General features: G+C 45.9%; 1 long non-coding RNA gene across 2 annotated transcripts in view; it reads right to left on the bottom strand.

Annotated features, from left to right (window-relative positions):
- LOC121293829 overlaps positions 1-13,395 on the bottom strand; it is a 56,082-nt gene that overhangs the window by 33,857 nt on the left and 8,830 nt on the right. The window contains exon 3 of one of the 2 annotated variants that reach the window (XR_005946608.1): positions 1,862-1,931. The exons of the other annotated variant lie outside the window; for it this stretch is intronic. This is a non-coding gene — a long non-coding RNA (uncharacterized LOC121293829). Of the gene's footprint in view, positions 1-1,861; positions 1,932-13,395 lie in introns of those variants that run through there. 2 annotated transcript variants of the gene reach the window in all.

Raw genomic sequence — 13,395 nt, 5'->3', positions numbered from 1 at the left:
AAGTCACCCATGTTTCTAGCTGTACCCTTATTGCATACGTCTCTAATTTCCTGCTTAATGCCTTCCCTTACATCTCCATTACTGTTTAGGGGCCTACAGACAATCTCCACCAACATTTTCTGCCCCTTGGTGTTTCTTATCTCCACCCAAACAGATTCCACATCATGATGTTCTGAGCCAATATCCTTCCTCACTATTGCATTGATTTCCTCCTTTATTAACAATGCTATCCCACTTCCTCTCCCTATTTGTCTGTCCTTCCTAAATAATAAATACCCCTGGATGTTCAGTTCCCATCCTTGGTTACCCTGTAACCAGGCCTCCGTAATTGCAACTGTATCATAACCGTTTATATCTATTTGCACTATTAAATCATCTACCATGCTACCGAATGCTCCGCACATTAAGATACAATGCCATTAGGCTTGAATTTTTAACCCTGTCATCTTAGCTCTATTTTGCACTATGACCTGATCTGTTTATCACCTTTGTTTTTTCTGTCTTCCACTTTTGCTTCTTACTTTTCTACCTTTTGTTTCTATCCTGTTTCCCCCTCCTCTGTCTCCCTGCTCAGGTTCCTATTCCCCTGCCATTCTAGTTTCTGTAGTTATGTGTTGGTAGATTTCCGTGTGGCTATGATACATTTGCCCACGTAACAATAGTTACTTCTAATACCGAAGTACCATCTTAGGGTATTTTAGCATGCAAAGGCATTACGTATGTGGGAATATTATTATTACCTCAGTTAGCAACCAGCAGAAGAATTATCACAAAAACAGAAAATACTGGAAAAACTCAGCAGGCCAGGCAGTATCTGCAGAAAAAAAGAGTTAAAGGGCTGAATTTTCCACCCCCCCCCCCCCGTCAGCAGAGGGGGGAGTTGATAGGTGGGTGTGTGCGGGCGCACTTCTGATTGGTGCCCGCGATCGGAGATGCGGTGCCATTATACGTGGGCGGACCAATTAAGGCCCACCCAGCATAATGTCTGCACAAAAGCGCTATGTACTCCCTGTCTGGGCGGAGGGGGAATGCCTAAACTCGAGAGTGCGCTCTTTCATGCATGCGCATGAAAGAGCGCACTCATCTCCCTGAGGCTAAGTGCAGCCTCAGGGAGATCGCCTCTACTTTCAAAAATATTAAAAATAGAAAAAATTTCCCTAACATGTCCCCTCATATGGCAATGTCACATGAGTTGGGACATGTTCATAATTTCCAAAAAAAGCTTTATTAAAATTTTTAAAACCCTACATGAAACCTCATCCCGCCTGTGGATGAGGTTTCGTGTTTTTTCTACTTCCCGTCGGGGCTCCTGGCCTGCCCACTAACCTTAAAGTTGGACGGGCAGGTCCAATAATTACATCAATTGCTCTGTTAATGGCCTCAGTTGGTCATTGACAGGTCGACGGGCGCGCAGCTGATTTTGCTGCGCCCCCGCCTTCTTTAAAATTTAAATGGTGCGCGGTGACATCGAGAGTTCCACCCGACATCACCACGCGTCATTTTACGTGTCGGCAAGCAGGCCCCACCCCCGTTCGCCAACGGTAAAATCCAGCCCAATGTTTCAGGTTAATTACCTTTCATCAGAACCAAAGAAGGATAGAAATGTAAGAGTTTTTGAGCCAGTGGAAGGGGGAGAGTCAAGGCAGGAAGAACAAAAGGGAAGATCTGAGGTACGGTGGAGGATAGGAAAGATAAAATGACAGAAGGTTTCATAGTACAAAATCCAAAGAGAGCAGTAATGGTTTTAGTAAATAAAGAAAAGATATATTCAGATGAGGTGTCAATGGTGGCAGAACAGCCATGCATATGCAATATAAAGGGATAAATATTGAGTCCCAAAGGCTGTAGAGTTGATGAGTCAAAAGACGAGGTGCTGTTCCTCAAGCCTGTTCCCAGAATTAATATTTCCACCATGCGGGAGACTTCTGAGTCTGTAGGTCAACAAAAAACATCAGGATAATAGTTATTCCCTTTCCAATCACGGTGCTCAATTCTTTCAGTACTTCACAAAAGAAGAATTATCGCTTCATGCAACTGGATAATATAGTTGGGGTTAATGTCTCAAGAGTTATACTGCATGAGCTGTGTGCCACCTATCTTGGATTTTTTGTGTAATGGATTCATTGAATAATATTCTCTCATTTACACCATGCTCTAATCTGGAGAACAAACTGTGTATAGTGTAGTGCATTTGATGTAGTGTATTGAAATTGCATTGTGCATATTGTCCACTTGAGGCTACTATACACACATAAACCAGCAGAGGGAGTCTGCTAGGAAGAGATATGAACATACGAACATATAAATGTATGAATTAGGAACAGGAGTAGCCTGCTCCAACATTTAATAAGATCATGGCTGATCTGATTGTACCTCAACCCCAACCCCTATGGACTTTTGCACTCTTGCTGATCAAGAATCTATCTACCTCTGCCTTAAACATACTCAAAGTCTTTTGAGGAAAAGAGTTCCAAAGCCTCACGACCATCTGAGAGAGAAGAATTTCTCCTCATCTCTGTCTTAAATGGGTGACACCTTATTTTTAAATAGTGGCCGCTCGTTCTAGATTCTCCTACAAGTGGAAACATCCTATTCACATTCACTTTGTCAAGACACCTCCGGATCTTCTTTATTTCAATCAAGTCGTCTCTTACTCTTCTAAACTCCAGTAGATACAAGCCTCGCCTGCTTAACCTTTCCTCATAAGACAACCCACCCACTCCAGGGGCAGAATTTTCTTGTCCTGTGACGGGTCAGGAGCTCAGAGTGTTTCCCGCCACAGAGGCCAGTGGGAATTTGCGCCACATTGCATAATGTTGGCCTCATTAATTATGCAGTTGGGAGTTTCCCTGATGTATCGCGCAGCAGGGCAGCTGGATGGCGCACATCCCACCATCATATCTTGACGCCATATTTAAAAGGCACCCAGACATCACACTTACCCACCATTGAAGGAGGAGATGGCCCGCCAATCAGAGGGACCTCCGATCCCCAGATTCAGTGACGCGTCCCTCTCAATGCAGTGGAGGCCAGGAGGGCCTTCCTCTACCAAGAGGATAGGAGGAGGTCGAGCTACCACAACAACCCAGCATGAGAGGAAGTCTCCAGGGAGGTAAATGCCCAATGCCACAAATACATGACGGACCCTATTCACTCCGCCAGTGTAACTGAACTGCTCACACTCACCTCACTGAATGATAGAGGGAACATGGGCCTTAGTGGCAAGTGGGCACCATCCATGTGGCCCATGCGTAAAAGAGCTACTCAACGTGATAAGGTGATGCCTCATAGCCCCACTGCATTCCATCTAGTCTGCAGGTGAAGAGGACACTATGGGTCCCTGACCCTTCCAAATGAGAGAGCTCAGATGCTGTCTGGGAGGGTTGGGGGAGAGGGGGGGATGGTTAGGCATTGAGGGCACCAGCAAGAACTGGTAATGACATGCCTCTGTGAGCCTCACCCCTCTGGAAGGCGCTGCCTCAGAACCCTTGTGGACAACCTGCCGTGCATCAGTCATATAGCACACAACCATTGGGCTATTTGTAAGACTGGAAGCATGAGAAAAATACATGAAACTTAATTGCTCTCAACCCCATCTTCTCTCTTTGCACAGGAAACGTTGAGGCACAACGAGGAGAGAGAGAGAAGACAGGAAGGGGTCGGCCTGACCTCAAAAACCTCACCGACTTCGAGCAGTGGACAGCCATTCTGGCTGGGGAAGAACCAGACCGAGCCTGTGGTAATGGAGATGTCAGCGGGTGGCCTCCATCCAGTAAGGATCTATGCATAATGTCGTCACATAGAAATCTAAGGGTCACGTGATCCTCCATGTTGGAGGCAGCTCATGCAGTTACTTGCTTTCTCCTCCCTTACATACAGGTGCCAGTAGGAAGCAGGCAAGGGAGCGAGGAGACCCTGTCCAGCCATAACCCCAGCCCGCAGAGGACCAAGAACATTGGGTATGAGGAGAAAGGTACTTGTAGAGGCATCATAACAGTCACCTGCACCCTCTCACATTCTGGTGGTCCCAACACAGACAGGTGTCCTCAGCAGGAGGAGGAATGGTCAGCCAAACTCACCCGCACTCGGAGGATTGCTGCAGAAGAGGTATCTGCAAATGTCCAAGTTGGGTGACAAGATTCTGGACTGCGCCATCCAGGAGATGCTGGAGAAGTTGCAACAGGGGGACATCAGGTAGAGGTGTCAAAGGCCCTCAACAGAGTGGCACATGAGGCCGAGGAGTCTGTCTGCCTGCTCCCTGATGAAGTGTTGCTGACATGTGCATGCATTGAGGTCTCCACGGTAAGCTGCGGCCCTCCAAGCATCGGGTCTCCAGAGCACGGCTGCCAAAGTCATCCAAGGCAGCCGGGCCAATGGGTCATCAGGCTGTCTACACCCCTGCTGCAGATGTCGGAGGAGCATCCAGAAGAAGTGGTTGGGAATGAAAGGTTAAGAAGTTTTGATTTCACATGTGGTTGCATTGGTTGTTGATCTTATGACACTTCTGCAAATATAGTCCACTTGGACTTTAATGAGGTCTGATCTGGTTTATTTGCGATCTAGTCCTTAAGCCTGTGAATGCCTCCCTCCCCCACATCATCTTCTAAGAGGCACACCAGGCTGGTTCTGTGTCCCCCAGAATCAGGCAGGGAGGCAAAGGTCTTTACCAGGGCCTTTGTGAGCCATGTGTGAGAAGTCTCCCGTGCACGCTGATCCTTTGACCTTCACAATGCCCTAGTATTATAAGTTCTATTGCTGTGGTTCCCCTTCAGTTGGCCAGCTGAGATGACCTGTATCTCCACCCACCGCCAATGACCCAACTCCCAATGCAGCATCTTGAGATCTTGACCATGAGGCTCCGCACACTTTGGAGCAGCCATGGTTGTCATGACGTTCCACATCGAGTGAAATACTTTTATCCCCCACCCCCCCTCCATACCCCATAACCACTGACCCCCCCGCCAGGTGCAACATTTAAGCTTCTGACAGTTACCTTCCCCCATCACCCTCCTTCCTGTGAAGGTGAATGTCCACGCCCCCTACCTTCCCAAGAAGGCCACCCCTGTGACAGTTGATCTGCCCCCACTCATTCTGCTGACCAGCAGAATCTGCTTCTCCTTCTGTACCCACTGCAACAACCCTCAGCACCCTTTCACCTGCCATTGCCGAACCCTCACCCTCCCACCCTATCAGCTCCCAATGCTCCCTTTAATCCTCACCATCCCTCACTATCACCTACTTCCTAAGTATGCCCACAAGGGCTCCTCAATTGACACTACAGACCATTCCCTCTGAACCCCTTTCCCCTCTACCCCCACTCCATGCCCAAACACACCTGCACAACACCCCACCCACCCTCCCCATGCCCATTCACACCTGCACAACACACCACCCACCCTCCCCATGCCTATTCCCACCTGCACAACACACCACCCACCCTCCCCATGCCCATTCACACCTGCACAACACACCACCCACCCTCCCTATGCCCATTCACACCTGCACAACACCCCACCACCACCTGCAATCCAGTGTGGCCCCTCCCCCCTCCCGCTCTATACCAGCTCACTCATTCCATAGCCCCCGCAGCATCTCTCTCTTGTCCCTAACACCCCCAACCTCCTCCATCCCACTCAGGGCCTCCACATACACCCCACCTCGTCAATCCTCTCCTCCTCGCCTAATCCCAACAACAACGTCCCCCACCCCAGCACAAAAGTATCTCCTGCCGCTCAAAGATCCACCTCTTGGAAGTTGCTGCAGGCAGAGGTTCCACATGGTTGATGACCCTGCCACCCACTGCTCTGCTGCACGTGGTATTCCAGGGTTCATCCGATCCCCACCAGCTGCCCCAGGCAGCTAAGTTCCACTATCTCCATGTCACATTGGTCCAGATGCGTTCTGGACCGGCGTGAAAGCCCGTTGGCAGCGCAGGTGACTGGACTGGGCTGGGGGTTGGGGGGGGTGGTGGAGGCGGTGGGCGGGAGGGGTGACAATTCCAGTCAGGCCTTCATCTGAATCCCATTAACACGACGCAAAACGGCTTCGCTCCATCCTCTGGCGGGTATGGCGACCCCCCCACGATGGGCAGGGGTGCGCGTTCCCACCCTCACTTCATGGCAGAGGGAAACCGATTTTCAGCTCCCACCACATTGTTCCCCTCCCACCCGCCATTAAACCCACCACCAGGCTGGAAAATTCCATCCCAGGTATCAGGCTAGTGAACCTAGATAATAAAGGATTTATGTTTAACAGCTTGTGCAGCTCTAATTCTAAATGTCTCTGGCAGAATATACAACTGTTTCTGTCCCACAAACTTCACAGGCAGCTCAGCCTACTCCTGCTGGTGAAATAAGCCGATTTTGTAGAGGAGTGCTTAATGGCGAATTATCAGCGCTCACCGCCATTAGCCCTCTGAAATTGATTTAACTTCGGCATTTCAGGCATGTCCAGATTAACATGGATATCCTGAAGTTGTGTTCCACCACACACGGGCTCCGACAGAGGCTACACTGTGGACCCAACACCCAGACCTGATAATCACTGAAATCAGCGAGAATTTCAAATTTCCCGCTCCCACATCGCACTTGGAAACCCTAAAAGATACACCTAGTTCAATCAGATGTGATTTCGTCTTTAAAGTTGATCTAATTACTAGGATTTGATGAACAACAGAGCAGGCCTGGAAAATTAATTTGGTGTAATGTACTGGTTAATGACTAATTAGTAGATTTTGAAAGATATTTTTATTAAGTTTTTTTAAAAATAGTACAGATTATTTAACCACCTATCTTCACCCCATGTGTATGCCATAATTTATTATACGTTCTGTGTAAAATATTTTTAGAATGTTTTTGTTTCCTGTTTGGGTGCCTATAAAAATCCCTTAATGTGATTGGCTATTTGACAGCCTGATGACATCACTGCTGCTCCATGGAATCCTAGAATTGTTACAGCACAGAAGGAGGCCATTCAGCCCATCGTGTCTGCACAGACATTCTGACGGAACAATTCACCTGGTGCCATTCGCCATCTTCTCTCCATAGCCCTGCACATTCTACCTTTTCAGAAAATAAGCCAATTTCCTTTAGAATGCCTCGAATGACCCTTCCTCCACCACACTCTCAGGCACTACAATCCAGATCCTAACCACTTGCTGTGTGAAAAAGATTTTTCTCATTTCACCTTTGCTTCTTTTGTCAATTACCTTAAATCTGTGCTGTCTGCTTCTCAATCCTTCTACCAATAGGAACACTTTCACCCTATCTAATCTGTCCAGGCCCCTCATGATTTTGAATACCTCTATCAAATCTCCTCTCAACCTTCTCTTCTCCAAGGAAAACAGTCCCAACTTCTCCACTCTATCTACATAACTGAAGACCCTCTTCCCTGGATCCATTCTCATGAATCTTTTCTGCACCCTCTCTAATGCCTTCACACCCTTCTTATAGTATTGGGCCCAGAATGGGATGCAATACTCCAGCTGAGGGTGAACCAATGTTTTATACAAGTTTAACATAACTTTGTTACTTTTATACTCTATGCCCCTATTAATAAAGCCTAGGATGCTTTTTTTTAAATTCATTCATGGATGTGGGCTTCACTGGCTGGGCCAGCATTTATTGCCCATCCCTAGTTGCCCTTGAGAAAGTGGTGGTGAGCTGCCTTCTTGAACTGCTGCAGTCCATGTAGTGTAGTGCTGTTAGGAAGGGAGTTCCAGGATTTTGACCCAACGACAGTGAAAGAATGGTGATATATTTCCAAGTTAGGATGGTGAGTGACTCGGAGAGAAACTTACAAGTGGTGATGTTCCCATCTGCTGCCCTTGTCCTTCCAGATAGTAGTGGTCATGGGTTTGGAAGGGCTTTCTAAGGACCCTTGGTGAATTCCTGCATCTTGTAGATGGTACACATTGCTGCTACTGTGCATCAGTGATGGAGGGAGTGAACATTTGTGGATGTGATGTCTATCAAGCGGGCTGCTTTGTCCTGGACGATGTCAATCTTCTTGAGCATTGTGGGAGCTGCACTGATCCAGGTTGTCATGAAAATATAACAATTTTCATAATGTTATTGGGATTTATTGTAAAGTAGAAATAGTGGGGTCTGGATAGTCTTCGTGTGTGTGTCTGTGTGTGCGTGTGTGCGACTTAATTGAATTAAAGACAGCTGGTCTGAAGGCTTTGATGTATCAGAAGAGAAGCTAGGTTTGAAATGCTAAATAAGTAAACATGGTTAAAGTTTTAGAATGTGAGGTGTGAAGGAAAATTTGCATTTTAGATAAGCCAGATAAGAGAGGATGAAATGTTACACTTAGCCAGAAGGAGACAAAACAATGTGTTTATTTTTCCCAAAGCTTACTGATAAAATTGGTACTATGAAAGATTTTTATTATTATAAAGGTAAAGTCCAACACGTATTGAAAAACTGAAAATTGCATTCAAAGGATAAAATGTGCATGGAGGACAGAAGGCTATGTGTAAGAAAAAGGAATTCTAAGATCTAACAAGTGTGAAAAGCCTCCAGCCTCTATGTACCAAGCTGCTGCCTATAGGAACTAAAGCTAAGAGGATTCACTGTGAATATCCCTGGCCAGGGTATTGTGTGCTTTGCTTGGGTCTCTTAAGATCTATTTTGTTTTTACTGTTGGCTTAACAGGGGTGTAACTGGGATCCAGATTAATTAGAGGAGCTAGGAGTGATCATAGTGGTAAATTGTAGACCTATGTATGTGCTTACAATTATTTATTTTATTAATAAATGTTTAATTTAGTTTTGTAAAAAAACCTCTAAGATTGGGTGAACTTATTACTAGTCAATTTAATGCATGCATCGCAAAATAAAAATACAAATTGCAAAACAGTTGTGGCAGTTATTTCAAGTTTCCCTCTGGGATTTGAGCAGCTCAGCATTTACCATCCATTGTGCCATAACAAGGCAAGCGGAGAGTATTCCATCACACTCCTGACTTGTGCCTTGTAGATGGTGGACAGGCTTTGAAGAGTCAGGAGGTGAGTTACTCATTACATGATTCCTAGCCCTGGACCTGCTCTTTTAGCCATAGTATTTATATGGCTAGTCCAGTTCAGTTTCTTGTCAATGGTAACCCCCAGGATGTTGATAGTGGGGGATTCAGTGATGGTGATGCCATTGAATGTCAAAGGGCAATGGTTAGATTCTCCCTTGTTAGAGATGGTCATTGCCTGACATTTGTGTGGCATGATTGTTACTTGCCACCTTGTCAGCCCAAGCCTGGATATTGTCCAGGTCTTGCTGCATTTGGACATGGACTGCTTCAGTATCTGAGGAGTTGCGAATGATGATGAACATTGTGCAATCATCAGCGAACATCCCCACTTCTGATCTTATGATGGAACAAAGGTTATTGATGAAGCAGCTGAAGATGGTTGGGCCAAGGACACTACCCTGAGGAAATCCTGCAGTGGTGTCCTGGAACTGTGATGACCGACCCCCAACAACCACAACCATCTTCCTTTGTGCAAGGTATGACTCCAACCAGTGGGGAATTTTCCCCCTGATTCCCATTGACTCCAGTTTTGCTAGGGCTCCTTGATGCCACACTCGGTCAAGTGCTGCCTTGATGTCAAAGGCAGTCACTCTCACCTCACCTCGGGAGTTCAGCTCCTTTGTCAATGTTTGAACCAAGGCTGTAATGAGGCCATGAGCTGAGTGGCCCTGGCATAACCCAAACTGGGTGTCAGTGAGCGGTTTATTGCTAAGCAAGTGCCGGTCGATAGCACTGTTGAAGACCCCTTCCATTATTTTACTGATGATCAAGAGTGGACTGATGGGGCAGTAATTGGCAGTAGTTGGATTTGTCCTGCTTCTTGTGTACAGGACATACCTAGGCAATTTTCCACATGGCCAGATAGATGCCAGTGTTGTAGCTGTACTGGAACAACTTGGCTAGGGGCGCGGCAAATTCTGGAGCACGAGTCTTCAGTACTATTGCCGGAATATTATCAGGGCCCATAGCCTTTGCAGTATCCAGTGCTTTCACCCATTTCTTGATATCACATGGAGTGAATTGAATTGTCTGAAGACTGGCATCTGTGATGCTGGGGATCTCTGGAGGAGGCCGAGATGGATCACCCCCTCAGACTTCTGGCTGAAGATTGTAGCAAATGCTCCAGCCTTATCTTTTGCACTGATGTGCTGGGCTCCTCCATCACTGAGGATGGGGATATTTATAGAGCTTCCTCCTCCAGTGAGTTGTTTAATTGTCCAGCACCATTCACAACTAGATGTGGCAGGATTGCGGAGCTTAGATCTGATCCGTTGGTTGTGGAATCGCTTAGCTCTGTCTATCACTTGCTACTTATACTGTTTCACACACAAGTAGTCCTGTGTTATAGCTGACACCTCATTTTTAGGTATGCCTGGTGCTGCTCCTGGCATGCCCTCCTGTACTCTTCATTGACCCAGGGTTGATCCCCTGGCTGGATGGTGATGGTAGATTGGGGGATATAGAGGGCCATGAGGTTACAGATTGTGTTCAAGTACAATTCTACTGCTGCTGATGGCTCACAGCGCCTCATGGATGCCCAGTCTTAAATTGCTAGATCTGTTTGAAATCTATCCCATTTAGCATGGTGGTAGTGCCACACAGCACGATGGAGGGTACCCTCAATGTGAAGGCGGGGCTTCATCTCTACAATGACTGTGTGGTGGTCACTCCTACCGATGCTGCCATGGACAGAAGCATCTGTGGCAGGCAGGTTGGTGAGGATGAGGCCAAGTATGTTTTGTCCTCTTGTTGGTTCCCTCACCACCTGCTGCAGATCCAGTCTAACAGTTATGTCATTTAGGGCTCATCCAGCTTGGTCAGTAGTGGTGCTACTGAGCCATTTTTGGTGATGGACATTGAAGTCCCCCACCCAGAGTGCATTCTGCACCCTTACCACCTCAGCGCTTCCTCCAAGTGATGTTCAACTTGGAGGAGCAATGATTCATCAGCTGAGGAAGGGCGGTATATGGTAATCAGCAGGATATTTCCTTATCTATATTTGACCTGATGCCATGAGACTTCATGGGGTCCGGAATCAATGTTGAGGATTCCCAGGGCAACTCCCTCCCGACTGTATGCCACTGTGCTGCCACCTCTGCTGGGTCTGTCATGCCAGTGAGATAGGACACACCCAGCGGTGGTGATGGTGGAGTCTGGGACATTATCTGTAAGATATGATTCCATGAGGATGACTATGTCAGGCTGTTGCTTGACTTGCCTTTGAGACAGCTCTTCCATTTTTGACACTAGCCCCCAGATTTTCATGAGGAGGGCTTTGCAGTGTTGAGTTTGCCATTGTCATTTCCAGTGCCTAGGTCGATCCGTCCAGTTTCATTCCTTTTTTGAGGCTTTGTCGCGGTTTGATACAACTGAGTGGCTTGCTAGGCCATTTCAGAGTCAACCACATGCTGCGGGTCTGGAGTCACATGTAGGCCAGAGCAGGTCAGGACGGTAGATTTCCTTCCCTAAGGGGCATTAGTGAACCAAATGGGTTTTTAAAACAATCAACAATGGTTTCACGGTCATCATTAGACTTTTAATTCCAGGTTTTTATTGAATACAAACTCCACCATCTGCCGTGGCTGGATTTGAACCTTGGTCCCCAGATCATTACCCTGGGTTGCTGGGTTACTAGTCCAGTGACAATATCACTACGCCATCACCTCCCACTAAACCTGTATTTTTTATTAACTGTGCTCTCAACCTGTCATGCCCCCTTCAATGTTTTATGCATATATACAACTAGATCCCTCTGCTCCTGCACTCCCTTTAGAATTGTACCCTTTACTTTATATTGTCTCTCAGCATTCTCCCTACCAAAATGAATCACTTCACACTTCTCTGCATTAAATTTCATCTTCCTCTTTTCTGCCCATAACACCAACTAGTCTACGTTCGTTTGAAATTCTACAGTACCCTTCTCACAGTTCACAATGCTTCCAAGTCTCATATCACCTGAAACTTTTAAATCTATGTCCTGTGCATCAAGGCCTAGGTTCATTTATATATATCAGAAAGAGCAGGAGGCCTAACACTGCCCCCTGGGATCTGCACTATAAATCTTCCTCCAGTCCGAAAAATAACGATTAACTCTGTTTCCTGTCACTCAACTAATTTCATATCTGTTGTTCCTGTCCTTTTTATCCCATGTGCTCTAGCTTTGCCAACAAGCCGGTTGCAGGCTCCAAATTCCCCAGTAATGAATGTTGCCAAGTGGTTACAACACTGAATGGAGAAAGAGAGGGGACATGCTTAGCGGAGAGACGCTAGATCATTAGCTCTCAGTGAGACTTATTCTGTAGTCAGCAACAAAGCCTGGTCTGCCAACTCCGTGCTTTTCTATTAGAAGAGAGAATACAAGAACAGACAAAAACTAAAAGTGAGCCATGTGGGTGCTTCTTAAACATCATCTAAAAGTTTGAAATTTTTTGCTCATGTTGCTTGTCATTACCCAGCATTCTGATCACTGACTGAAAAGAAGCTGCATTTCTTGTCTCCCTGTATTGCTGATTGGATTAAAATATCTGTGATATAACAGGCAATTTATTTTATCACTATAATAAATTAGTATTTAAACGATTAAGGATGTTAGAGATCAAAATTGAGAAATAGTAAAAGAAATAATTTTATGGAATGAATTAATTGATATTAAGACCTGTAGTTACATTTTAGAATTAAAGACCACAAACAGGCTGAAAATGATGATACAAAAGGTTGGCACAGCATTCTATAAGACCAAATTATACACATTTTGGATGTAAAAGCCACTAGATAAATACAAGTTGTTGTTGTTTAGATTTGCTTTATCACCCCAACTGGGGACACCATTCCCATTTATACCTTGCTGACCCAAGCATATTTAGTAGGCCCTAAGGACATCTTGAACGAGGATGCCAAAGGAGCAGTGCAGCTAGATGCAGTAAAACATGCAGTAAAATTGTAGCCCTAGATTGGGAGATGAAGAAAAGAGACACCTGACAGGCTGAATACTCCCAACTGTAATGTATGTATCTTCTCCAGAAAAGCTCAGGAACTTCAGTATGCTGGCCATGAGTATATGTAGCATTGCAACTTTTAACAGTTGCTTTGTTTCCTTCATTACAACAGTCAGGTATTTCAAAAGTACTTCTTTGGTTGTAAATGCGTTCTTTCTTACACATCTGGGACCCTGGATATGAATAGCCCAGACTGGTGAGATAAGTGGTCAGGGAGCACTTAATACTGCATACCAGTATATGGCGACATCTCAGTCCAGAGCATTGGCATCGCTTACTTAAATAAGCAATAATTGTGCACAAATTATTTGAAAAATCAAAGTTTAATTAAGCTGTGGCACTGACCCTAAAGTTAACAGAAAATCACAGCAGCA

This window comes from Carcharodon carcharias, chromosome 22, assembly GCF_017639515.1.
Source record: "Carcharodon carcharias isolate sCarCar2 chromosome 22, sCarCar2.pri, whole genome shotgun sequence".
NCBI lineage: Eukaryota > Metazoa > Chordata > Chondrichthyes > Lamniformes > Lamnidae > Carcharodon > Carcharodon carcharias.
The sequence above is the reverse complement of the archived record's forward strand: the minus strand, read 5'-3'. Positions and strand labels throughout refer to the sequence as shown.